This window comes from Elgaria multicarinata, chromosome 1, assembly GCF_023053635.1.
Source record: "Elgaria multicarinata webbii isolate HBS135686 ecotype San Diego chromosome 1, rElgMul1.1.pri, whole genome shotgun sequence".
NCBI lineage: Eukaryota > Metazoa > Chordata > Lepidosauria > Squamata > Anguidae > Elgaria > Elgaria multicarinata.
The window spans coordinates 96,992,435-97,005,196 of record NC_086171.1 but is presented as its reverse complement, the minus strand read 5'-3'; the positions used below and the strand labels follow the sequence as shown (position 1 = coordinate 97,005,196).

At 40.2% G+C, this 12,762-nt stretch overlaps 1 protein-coding gene across 1 annotated transcript in view; it reads left to right on the top strand.

Annotated features, from left to right (window-relative positions):
- The window catches only part of UHMK1 (U2AF homology motif kinase 1), a 65,162-nt gene that overhangs the window by 35,118 nt on the left and 17,282 nt on the right, over positions 1-12,762 (top strand). The gene's annotated exons all lie outside the window — the stretch shown is intronic.

Genomic DNA, 12,762 nt, shown 5'->3' with positions numbered 1-12,762 from the left:
GAGGAATAAAGGAGAGCGAGGAATCAAATATAAAGCCAAGACTACGAGCTTCCTTGACCGGAGTAAGCGTAACATCATTGACAGTAAGAGAGAATGAGAGATGAGGAGAAGGTTTAGGAGGAAAAACAAGCAATTCAGTCTTTGCCATATTAAGTTTCAAACGACGATGAAGCAGCCAAGCTGAGATATCTGAAAGACATGCCGAGACACGATCGTGAACATCAGGAGAAAGTTCCGGAGATGAAAGATATAATTGAGTATCATCGGCATACAGGTGATATTGGAGGCCATGAGATTGAATGAGATTACCCATTTTATTTTCCCTTTTATTTTCCTGGTTTATTTGCTGATTCAAATTCTCTCTGTTTCACATAATTTAACTTTATTTGCTTTTCTCTTGTTGTTAACATAGATAGCTGTTGCTGTAGCATTTTAATTTGTTGCAAAATACTCATCTTTCCTGGGTCCTGCTTTAATTCTTGTTCTCTTTTTTATCTCCTCCAGTATATTCTGTGTCTTTTCCTCTCTTTTCTTTTTGAGTTGACGATTTTGTTGAATAAATTGTCCCCTCACAAATGCTTTACTTGTGTCCCAAACCATTCTCATCTCCATTCCTTTATTCAAATTCAGTTCGAAATATTCTTTTAATTTCTTCTTGATTTTATCAACTATATTTTTTATCATGTAATAACATTTCACTGAGTCTCCGTTTGAAAGCAGTTCTTTATCTTCTACATTCCATTTTTATGGGGTTATGATCGGAAAAGGATTTAGATAAGATCTCTATTTTTTTGACTTTGGTGAAGAATTCTCTAATTGTCAAAATCATGTCTATTCTTGAAAAAGAGTTGTGCCTTTCCGAGAAAAATGTATACTTTTTGGATGTGCCATTTCGTAATCTCCCAAAGTCCACTAGCCCCAGATCAGGTCAAAAAAACTTTTAGGGAGTTTATCTTGGCTTAATTTCATCTTTTTCTCTGATGTTCTGTCCATCTGTGGTAGGATCACTCCATTCCAATCTCCCATCAGACACCAGCTCTCATAATGTAGATCTGTCAAATTGGGCAGGAGCCCTTTGTAGAATTCGCTTTACAGTCATTAGGGGCATATACTCCCAAGACCATCGTTGGCACTCCATCAAGAGTGATCCTTATACCTACAAATCGTCCATGTTCATCTGCCAATATCAATTCTGAGTGAAGATGTGACTTTACATACAGAACTATGCCATTTTTCTTATTTAAACTTGTGGAGATAAATTCATCTCCCAGATTCTTGATGATTAAGTAATTAATATCTCTTTTCCTAATATAAGTCTCTTATAGACATATGATATCATATTTACTTTTTCTTAAATGGTGAAATATTTTGTTCCTCTTTTGGGGGGCATTAATGCCATTGATGTTCCACGTTAAAAATTTATGATCCATCATTTTGGTCATATTTTTTAGCAGTTATACTCTTGTTTGAGAGTCTACCAATAGATGGAGCGGATTTAGATCGAGTTCACCGTGTGGGGCGGGCAAAACTACAAAGGGACTAGAGACATTTTGGTGAAATTTGGTAATTATTATAAAAAAGAGCAAGTTATGAAAGAATTGAGATCTCTGGTCCAATTGCAGTATAAAGGCAAAGCAGTGCAAATTTACAATGATCTTTCTCAGCACACATTAAACTGGAGACGTAGTATTAAACCAATAACTAAAACACTAGTGAAGAACAAAATCCTGTATTTGTGGGGTTATCCTGTTTTTTTAAGATTCACACATGGAAGGGGGGAACACAGAGTAACCTCACTGGATCAAGGTAAAGAGTTGCTGAAGAGGCTGGGTCTGTATGGGGAAGTAAGTGGGACTGGAACGGGTGGGGGGGAATGAGGCTGGGACATCTGGGGTGTAATAGAATTGTTAATCATATTATGAGATAATTGTAGACAGAAATGTTAAACATAGAAACCTTGCCGGCCAGGTGCAGCACTGCCTCCCCCCCTCCCTTTAAAGTTAATGGCTGGAGTATTAGACTCACGGGGATGTGGGGGGGATTAGAGTGGGGGGGTGGGGAGGGGGGGAAGGTGGGAGGGAAGGGGTTGGGGTAAGGGGGTGGGGGTAGTTGTATGGAGTTTGTGTTTTTATGTATGTAAATTTGAGTTGCAGAGCACAAGGGATCGGAAGAGACTTCAAAAGGGTGAATATGGATAAAAAGATAAAAGTATCAACACTCAATGTTAAAGGTCTGGGGGCAGTCGTGAAAAGGAGGAGAATAGAACAAATGTTTAATAAAGAAGGATCGGATATTATAATGGTGCAAGAAATACACCAAGGCTCCGAGAATTCGAATATGATAAAATTAAAGTGGTTAGCTTATTATGAAAAGTCATTAGGGACGTCAAAAAAAAATGGAGTGGCCACTTTGATCTCAAAAAAAAGTGGGTTTATATTAGAAGAAACAAAAAAGGACGATAGTGGCAGATATCTTATGTTAAAAGGTAAAATTGAAGGAAAGGTATATACGCTAATTAATGTGTATGCCCCAAATGAGAGACATAGAGAGTTTTTTATAAAGTTATTTAAAGAAATAGAAGAATTCAAGGAGGGGTATGTCATATTAGCTGGGGACTTTAATATGGTTATGGAGAATAGATGGGACCGGTCGAATCCCACTAATGTTGAAAAGAGGAATAATATAACTATATTGAATAAATTAGTAAAAGAAAATGATTATTCAGATTCTTGGCATTTACTCAATGGGATTAAGCCTGGGTTCTCATATTTTCCCCCAGTTCATCATACATACTCCAGGATAGATTATATATTTGTCTCAAAAGATTTTGCAACAAAGATTTGTAAAATGGAAATGGGGGTAATAAAAGTAACTGATCATGCCTTGTTAAGTTTAGAATTTGCAGTCAAGAAGAACTATAAAGAGGCATATAGATGGAAGTTGAATACAAAAATACTGAAATATAATAAAGTGGTAGAGAAAATTCAGAAGGAATTGTCGGAGTCATGGGAAATTAATGAAAAGGGAGGAACAGCGGGGTCAGTCGTTTGGGACACCATGAAGGCTGTAGTAAGAGGAATTTGTATTAGAGAGACGTGTAGCTTAAAAAGACAACAACGTGCAGAGCAGGAAAAGTTAGAGATAGAAATTAGAAATTTGGAGGAAGAATATTGGCGAGGTAAAAATAAATATAAATTAGTAAAAATACAAGCTAAGAAGAAACAATTAGAAAATTGTTATAATCGAGGGAAGGATAATCGAGGGAATTATTGTCATATAATGAAAGATAAAATAAAAATTTTCCAGGAATTTTATCAGGAACTATATAAGGGTAAAGAAATACAACAAGAAAAGGTGGAGGAATATATTGGAAGGTTTATAAAGAATGGAATAAAACCAGAATATAAAGAGTTAATGGAGAAGGTAATAACTCAAAGAGAAGTTGAAGATGTTATTGATAATTTGAAAGTTGGTAAATCACCGGGAGCAGATGGTTTAGGACCAGAATATTATAAAGTTTTCAAAGAATTTTTAGTTCCAAAGTTATTGAAACTTTATAATATGATATTATTAGGAGAGACGATACCTGAAACATGGGAACACTCATTGATAACTCTAATTCCAAAACCAGATAACCAGATGACTAGTCCTGATTCTTATAGACCTATCTCGTTAATAAATCAGGATGCCAAAATTTTCTCATCTATTATGGCTAAACGGTTAAATAAATTTATATCAGAATATATAAGAGAAGATCAATGTGGATTTGTGGCAGGAAGGCAGATGCATAGTTTAGTGGGAAGAGTTTTAAATGTAATAAATGTAATAAAAAAATCAAATATCAAGGCAGGAATTATGGCATTGGATAGTTTTAAGGCCTTTGATTGTGTGAGCTGGCAGGCATTAAAGATTATTGTAGATAAATTGGGATTTGGAAATAAATTTAAAAACATAATAGAACAGTTATATTCCCAAAATATAGCTGTAGTGGTGGTAAACGATGGACTCACTGAAAAGATACGACTAGCCAGAGGTACAAGACAAGGATGTTCGCTCTCGCCGGTCCTGTTTGTAATGGTTATGGAAGTATTGGCGAAGGCACTAAGGGAGGATGAAGAGTTAGAAGGAATTGGAGAGGTAAGGGAAATAAAGTTAAATATGTTTGCGGATGAAACTTTATTGACCATTAAGAACCCAATAAGAAAAGTAGAAAGAATTAAATATCAGTTGAGGGAATTTGAAGAAATTACAGGGTTAAGAATAAATTGGTCTAAATCAGAGATGATGTTGTTTAATTATACTAAGAAGGAAGAAAAGGAATGGGAACATAAGGGAATAGAAATGAGAGTTAAGGAGGAGATTAAATATTTGGGAATTAAAATTACAAAAAATTTAGAGAATCTTGAAAAGGAGAATTTAACGAGGTTAAAGAAAGAGGTATTAGAGAAATTGGAGAAATATAAAAGATTAAATTTATCTTGGTTTGGAAGAATAGCTTTAATAAAAATGAAGATTTTAGCTAAAATTAATTTTGTGTTTAGGATGTTACCAATAAAAATATCAGAAACAGATAAAAAGTTGGCAAAATATTATTAATAAATATTGTAATGGAGAAAAGAGAGCAAGAGTGAATAAAAATAATTGGTATCTAAGCCAAAAAAAGGGTGGATTGGGTCTCCCAAATATAAAATTATACTACGCAGCAAATAGATTAAGACATATTGTAGAAGCAATTATAGGAGTAGGAGATTTATATTGGATGGAAGAAAAAACTATAAGTAATGTAGAGATGAGTTTGGATAATGTCTTTTTTAAAGATGGAGGGAGAAAGTGGGTTGGAAGTATAGATAATCCACTCCTGAGGACTCAATGGGAAATTTGGAGTAAATTTAAAGGGAAGCTGCTTCCAAGCAACTCTCCCTTAGCACCGATAATAATGTTAAAGAATTTCCCAGAGGATCTGAAGGGTAGATTATGTAAAATATTAAAAGAGAAAAGTAAAATGAAATTAAAGGATTGGTTAAGAGATATAAAAACAAGAGAGGATATGGAAAAATTGTTAAAGGAGAAAAATTATCTTGGTTAGAATATGGGCAACTAGAACAATGGAATAAAAAGTGGATTAAAGATAATAGAGTTTGTAGAAAGATGACGAAGTTTGAAGAGTTAATAGCAAATAAGGAAAAAGGTAAAGGAGGTAGTATAGTTTTAAAAGGGTTAATGAGTGAAATATATAAAATATTGTTAGAAAAAGAGTTCAGAGAGAACTCAGAGAAAATGGTATGGGAGTCAGATTTGAAGGTACAAATAGGGCGACAGAGATGGGAGGGACTATGGAAACAAAGAGTGTTAAGAAGTTTATCAGTGAGAATAAAGGAGAACTATTTTAAAATTTTGTGGAGGTGGTACCTAACCTCGATTAGATTGAATAAGATAAATGATCAGCATTCAGCAAATTGTTGGAGAGGTTGTGGGGAAAAAGGAACGTATCTACATATGTGGTGGCAATGCAAATATGTACAAAGATTATGGAAGATGGTGTTTTCAGAAATTGAAGAAATAGTGGGAATGAAAATAGAACAAACACCAAAGATTGCATTGCTGTCACTATTTGAAGATATAAAGTGTGGAAAAGAAACTAAAGAGCTGATATCGAGTTTGTTGGTTGCAGCACGATTGATGGTAGCTAGGAACTGGAAGATTCAAGGGGAATATTCTATTGAAGAATGGTACAAAGAAGTATAGGATATAGCCATTAATGATAAACTGACATGTAATATTAAGTGGAGAAAAGGCGTAACTAAAATAAATGAGTTTGAAGGAATCTGGAAACAGTTCCTAATATTTGTGTTTACTAAGGGAAGTGGGAAACCGCCAGCAGAAGAAACGATCAGATTTTGGACTCAGGAATAGATCCCGAGGTGGGGGGTGCACTTTTATGTTAAGAATGATTATGTTGTAGTATGATAATGTATAGGTAATACTTATTCAACATATATGTACTCAACATTTATTCAATATGTATGTAGCAGTTGTTTGATGTTTTTCTTTTTTATTATTATTACTATTGTAATGTTGTATGTTTATATAGTGTAGAAAACAAATAAAAATTATTAAAAAAAAAAAAAGAGAGAGTCTCTGCTTGCTCCTTCCTCTCCATCTGATTTGGTGTGTTTCAGGTCCCCTTTGATTTTTTCCACAAAATTTCTCACTTTTTTTATGGAATTCAATTTGAATCTCTCCACCTTGTAGGTAAATACGACTCCCTCTGGAAACTCCCATCTGAATCTGATCTTCTCATTAAGAATATTTGTTATAAACAAATAGTATTTCCGTTTATGTAGAATTGTGATAGGAATCTCCTTCATTATGATGATTTCTTTGCCACGAATTTTCATTTTTTTTCTCCTAATGTATCTGGAGGGTTTTATTGACAGAAGGTAGGTCAACCAAGAAGAAGCGAAGAGTAGTCATTGTGGGAGACTCCCTGCTGCGTGGGATTGAAACCCAAGTATGTCGTGAAGACCCATGGACTCGCCAGGTGTGCTGTCTCCCTGGAGCACAGATTAGAGATGTGACTGAAGGGTTACCGAAGCTCATAAAGCCCACGGACACATACCCCTTTCTTCTCATCCATGTGGGAACAAATGATGTCGCCAAGCAGAGCTACGAAGAAATAATTTCAGACTTTGAAGTTCTGGGAAGGAAACTGAAGAACTTTGGGGCCCAGGTAGTTTTCTCATCCATCCTCCCGGTTCTTGGAAGAGGATTACAAAGGGAAAGAAAAATACTCCGGATGAACGACTGGCTTCGAAGGTGGTGCCGTCGTGAGAGTTTTGGATTCTGGGACCACGGGCTACGCTACATGGAACATGGACTGCTGGCAAGGGATGGGTTGCACCTCACAAGGCTGGAAAGAATGAGTTCAGTCACAGCATGAAGAACTTCATCAGGAGGGCTTTAAACTGAATCTTACGGGGGCGGGAGACGTAAATTTTGAGGCAACAATGGATGAAGGCCAATGCACCACAGTACAGAGGACAGCTCCAACAGTGTCCCAAAATAGTGTCTGCAACAAGGTAGGAACAAAGCCAGACTATAAAACACATGGTCTTCGATGTCTATATACTAATGCCCAGAGCATGGGAAACAAACAGAATGAACTTGAACTCTTATTAGATGAAGGCAAATACGACTTGATAGGTATAACTGAAACTTGGTGGGATGACTCCCATGACTGGAATATAGCAATTGAAGGATATAACTTGTTCAAAAAGAACAGAAGAAATAGAAAGGGAGGTGGAGTTGCACTATATGTTAAAAATACCTATCCCTGCACAGAAAAACAGGCGGATGAGACTGGGAGCCCCGTCGAGAGCGTCTGGATTAAAATAAATGGGGCTAGGAATAAAAAGAATATGATAATCGGAGTCTACTACCGACCACCCAATCAAGGAGAAGACGAGGACAAAACTTTTGAGAAACAAATTGCCAGTGTTTCAAGGAAGTGTGATGTAGTAGTGATGGGGGACTTCAATTACCCTGATATCTGTTGGGAGACCATTACTGCCAAAAGCGGCCCTTCCAAGAAATTCCTGACATGTATGGTGATAACTTTCTCCTACAGAAAGTGGTGGAAGGAACTAGAGGATCGGCAATCCTTGACCAATTATTGACCAATAGGGATGACTTAGTGGATAAAGTGGCAGTCACGGGAACTCTGGGGGAAAGTGACCACGTCATACTTGAATTCTTGATTATTAAGGAGACAAAAGTCGAGCATAGCCATACACGTACTCTGGATTTTAGGAAAGCTGATTTTAATAAACTCAGAACTATAATAAGTAAGGCAAGGGAGCCTAATGAGAAAAGGAGTGCAGGATGGGTGGGAGTATCTAAAAAAATGAAATTTTAAAGGCACAGTTACAAACAATTCCAACAAGGAGAAAAGATAGAAGACAACAGAGGAAACCAATGTGGCTCCACAAAAAGCTTATTGATGAACTGAAAACAAAAAGGGATACATATAGGAAGTGGAAGGAAGGCCAGACTACAAAAGAAGAGTACAGACAAGTGGCGCAGAAGTGCCGAAATGGCGTCAGGAAGGCTAAAGCTGTGAATGAGCTGAGATTAGCGAGGGATGCTAAAAGCAATAAAAAGGCTTTCTTCAGATATGTGAGTAGTAAAAGACAGAGGAAAGAAATGGTGGTTCAACTGCTTAATGAGGATGGCAAATTGATAACAGACGACAAAGAAAAGGCTGAAGTGCTCAATTCCTACTTTGCCTCAGTCTTCTCCCAAAAGCGGGTCTATGACCCCCCTGGAAAAAGTGAAGCAGAAGTTGAGGGGGCAGGATTGCAGTTTGAGATTGATAAACAAATGGTCAAAGAACACCTAATTTCCTTGAATGAGTTCAAATCCCCAGGGTCCGATGAACTGCATCCAAGAGTAATGAAGGAGCTAGCGGAAGAACTCTCAGAACCTTTGTCTATTATCTTTGCAAAATCATGGAAGACGGGTGAGGTGCCGGACGACTGGAGGAGGGCTAACGTTGTCCCTGTCTTCAAAAAGGGCAAAAAGGAGGAACCTGGGAACTACAGACCAGTCAGTCTGACATCCATCCCTGGGAAAATTCTGGAGCAGATTATAAAGAAGTCAATCTGTAAACACCTTGAAATCAATGCAGTGATTACTAGAAGCCAACATGGATTTGTCAGGAACAAATCCTGTCAGACTAATTTGATCTCATTTTTTGATAGGATAACCTCCCTTGTGGCCTGTGGGAATGCTGTGGATGTCATATATCTTGACTTCAGCAAAGCTTTTGACAAAGTACCACATGACATTCTGATTAACAAACTAGCTAAAAGTGGGCTTGATGGAACAACTATTAGGTGGATCCACAGTTGGCTACAGAATCGGACTCAAAGAGTACTTATCAATGGAACCTTCTCAAACTGGGGAGAGGCAACGAGTGGGGTGCCGCAGGGCTCAGTCCTGGGCCCAGTGCTCTTCAACATTTTTATTAATGATTTGGACGAGGAGGTGCAGGGAACGCTGATCAAATTTGCAGATGACACAAAATTGGGTGGGATAGCTAATACCCTGGAAGACAGAAACAAACTTCAAAGTGATCTTGATAGGCTGGAGTGCTGGGCTGAAAACAACAGAATGAAATTTAATAGGGATAAATGCCAAGTTCTACATTTAGGGAATAGAAACCAAATGCACAGTTACAAGATGGGGGACACTTGGCTCAGCAATACTACAAACGAGAAAGATCTTGGAATTGTTGTAGATCACAAGCTGAATATGAGCCAACAGTGCGATATGGCTGCAAGAAAGGCCAATGCTATTTTGGGCTGCATTAATAGAAGTATAGCTTCCAAATCACGTGAGGTACTGGTTCCTCTCTATTCGGCCCTGGTTAGGCCTCATCTAGAGTATTGCGTCCAGTTCTGGGCTCCCCAATTCAAGAAGGACGCAGACAAGCTGGAGCGTGTTCAGAAGAGGGCAACCAGGATGATCAGAGGTCTAGAAACAAAGCCCTATGAAGAGAGACTGAAAGAACTGGGCATGTTTAGCCTGGAGAAGAGAAGATTGAGGGGAGACATGATAGCAATCTTCAAATACTTAAAAGGTTGTCACACAGAGGAGGGCCAGGATCTCTTCTCGATCCTCCCAGAGTGCAGGACACGGAATAACGGGCTCAAGTTAAAGGAAGCCAGATTCCGGCTGGACATCAGGAAAAACTTCCTGACTGTTAGAGCAGTGCGACGGTGGAATCAGCTACCTAGGGAGGTTGTGGGCTCTCCCACACTAGAGGCCTTCAAGAGTCAGCTGAACAACCATCTGTCAGGGATGCTTTAGGGTGGATTCCTGCATTGAGCAGGGGGTTGGACTCGATGGCCTTGTAGGCCCCTTCCAACTCTGCTATTCTATGATTCTATGATCTCTTACCATCTTCCTGATGAAGTAGACCAGTACATCTCCAGGCCATCCTCTTGTTTTTGCATAAGCTGAATTCACCCTGTACACTCTGTCTATTTCCTCTTCAACATAGTCTGAAGATTCATCCATTGCCCTTGATAAGCACATTGTTATCTCATCTCTAGGTTCGCCATCTTTAATCTCCTGAGGGACCGATTGAAATCTCAGAATATGTTCCTTAGCTCGAAGTTCAAGTAACGCCCATTGGTCCTGTTCACGTTCCAGGGCTAAAGTTGTTGCGTCCGCCTTTGTCTCCAGAGTGTCCACTCTATTTGTGATGGCCTGCACCTCTTCCGTCACTTTATTTAAGGCACTGTTCATTTTTCTGATTCCTTGTGTTAGCTCCTCTTTCGTCCCCTTAACTTCTTCTTTGACTTCTTGTATCTTCTTTTCCAGTCTGTCCTCAAAAGTTTGTAGTTTATCAGCGATCCCATCCATCATCTGTTCTAACGAATTCATTATCTTTTAGTATTGCTCTGTAGTCAGGGGAGTCCAAGGACCCTCTCCTTGCATTAAAGAGCTAAACGGCTGTTCCAATGAATTCTGTTTCAATAAAATGTCTCTTTCAGTAGCCTTATCGCTATCTCCTGCAAGTGGTGCTGTAGCTCCTTTTTTAGGTCTTGCACCCCTGCATCCAGATATAGTACATTTTTTCAACAAGCTCTTTAACATACTTTTAAGGCCTCTTCAGATCCATTCTTAATTTTCCATTTATCCAACAGGTGGCATTGGTGCACTAGTTATTACTGTATCAGTAACAATAATTCAATAAAAGGATTTCAGTTCACCCAGTTCTCCATTTATCCAGCAGGTGCCGGTGTTGCGCTAGACATTACTATGTTGATATTAGAAAAATTTCAATTCATGCACTTCTCCACTTACCCAGCAGGTGGCTATGTCATTAAAAGTAATTCAGTAAAAAAAATCAATTTCAGGGCATTTTCCACTTATCCAGCAGTTGGTGCTATTGCACTACTTATTGTTATAATTGCTGTGGTCATCAGAAAGAATGTTAGGAATGCGTCTCAGCCACTATTGTGAGGAATCCCCTTAGATGGATTAAAATACCCATTAACTTATTTGGAGTTTAGCCAGTGCCACTGAGGGCCTTGCTAGACCATGCCGGATAAGCCGGCAGGGAGGTGGGGCAAGGGCGCGATAACTTTAGCGCGCGCCGCCTCGGCTCCTACACGCACAACGCGCAGGGACTCCGGAAGCCCTGCAGCGTTGGCCATTTTTGTTTGTTTGTTAAAGGGGCCAGGTGCGCCCCGAAGACTCCGGACAAGGTAAGTGGTTTTTTTTAAAAAAAAAAAATTATCCTTCCCTCGCCCCCATCCTGTCCCCGGCTGTCCTTCCCTCGTCCCCATCCCGTCCCCAGCTGTCCTTCCCTCGCCCCCATCCCATCCCCGGCTGTCCGTCCCTCGCCCCCATCCCATCCCCGGCTGTCCTTCCCTCGCCCCCATCCCGTCCCCGGCTGTCCTTCCCTCACCCCCATCCAGTCCCCGGCTGTCCGTCCCTCGTCTCCATCCCATCCCCGGCTGTCCGTCCCTCGCCCCCCCCGTGCCATCCAGCCTCTCCAGCTGTCCCCCCACCTTGTGCCATCCCCGATGTCCGGCTTTCCCCCCTCTCTCCTGGCGGGTCTGGCCTTCCCCTGCCCCTCTCTTCCCCCCCCCCCGGGATCCCCCCAGCCTGATGGGCACAGCGCTCGTATGAGCGCTGTGCCCAGTCCGTGGCTTTTCCTGGCTACTCGCAAGTAAGCAACTAGCCGCAAAAGGCCACGGACCCTGCTAGACATTCCGCAGCCCCGGCCTCAGGCTGGGGCTGCGGAAAAGCTGCACCATAAGCGACTTCGCTTATGGCGCGTCAAATGAGATCTGAGCATGGCCTGACCCCGGATTCCCCTGTGCATCATCTGGACGCACAGCAGGGCAACCGGGCCTCACAGCGCGCTAAGACCTCGTCTAGCAAGGCCCTGAGTTAAAGGTAAAATATCTTCTATTAATTTATCTGGGTTCCAGACTCTCGGTTAGTAGCTACTTCTCTGAGTAAGATTCAGAGAATTTCTGTCTGGTCTTCTGTTGATTATTTGCCATCGTCTGTCATGATAGCTGCCCCAAATGATTTGCAAGGTTAATTGCTGGTGAAGCCTAATTAAAATTCAAGGTATGCTGCCTTTTACCTTGAAATATGCAAGTTCTGTCTGACAAACTGAGGTGTTATAAATCTTGAGCCTTTATCTGCCATCCGTCAAAAGCCAAACAAACGGGCCATCATGGCTGCATCCGCCTCTATCTCCTCTCTGATCAACCCTCTTAAATTTCCGAGGGGAAATAAATGTCTGGAGATTCTCTCACAGTCATAGTAAGTTGTTCTTACCGAGTGCATAAACAGCACTTGGAAAGCGTCAAGCAGCCATTACCCTCAGCTCTTTACCCAGTTCTCTGAGGCATTTGAGGATGAGGTTGATGTTAGAATCCCTTATTCTGTAAAAAATGTGATTTGTATTTGTAGTATATGCAGGTCATCCCAAAGTACGGCTTATGAGATGTAGTACCTCATTGGCTCCAGCCACACTACTACCATTTTGGGTTTTGCGCTGATTGGTAGACTGAAGGGTTTTAGTGAAAATGTAAAATAGATCATGCAGGCTTGAGATCTGCCCCTCCCTGATGTATGGAATACTTCCTGGGAAGATGGGGGCATGCTTGGTTTCTAAAGAGAGACATGCAGGGATATACTGTAAGCACTTTCTTAATCCTGGGATAGGAGGAG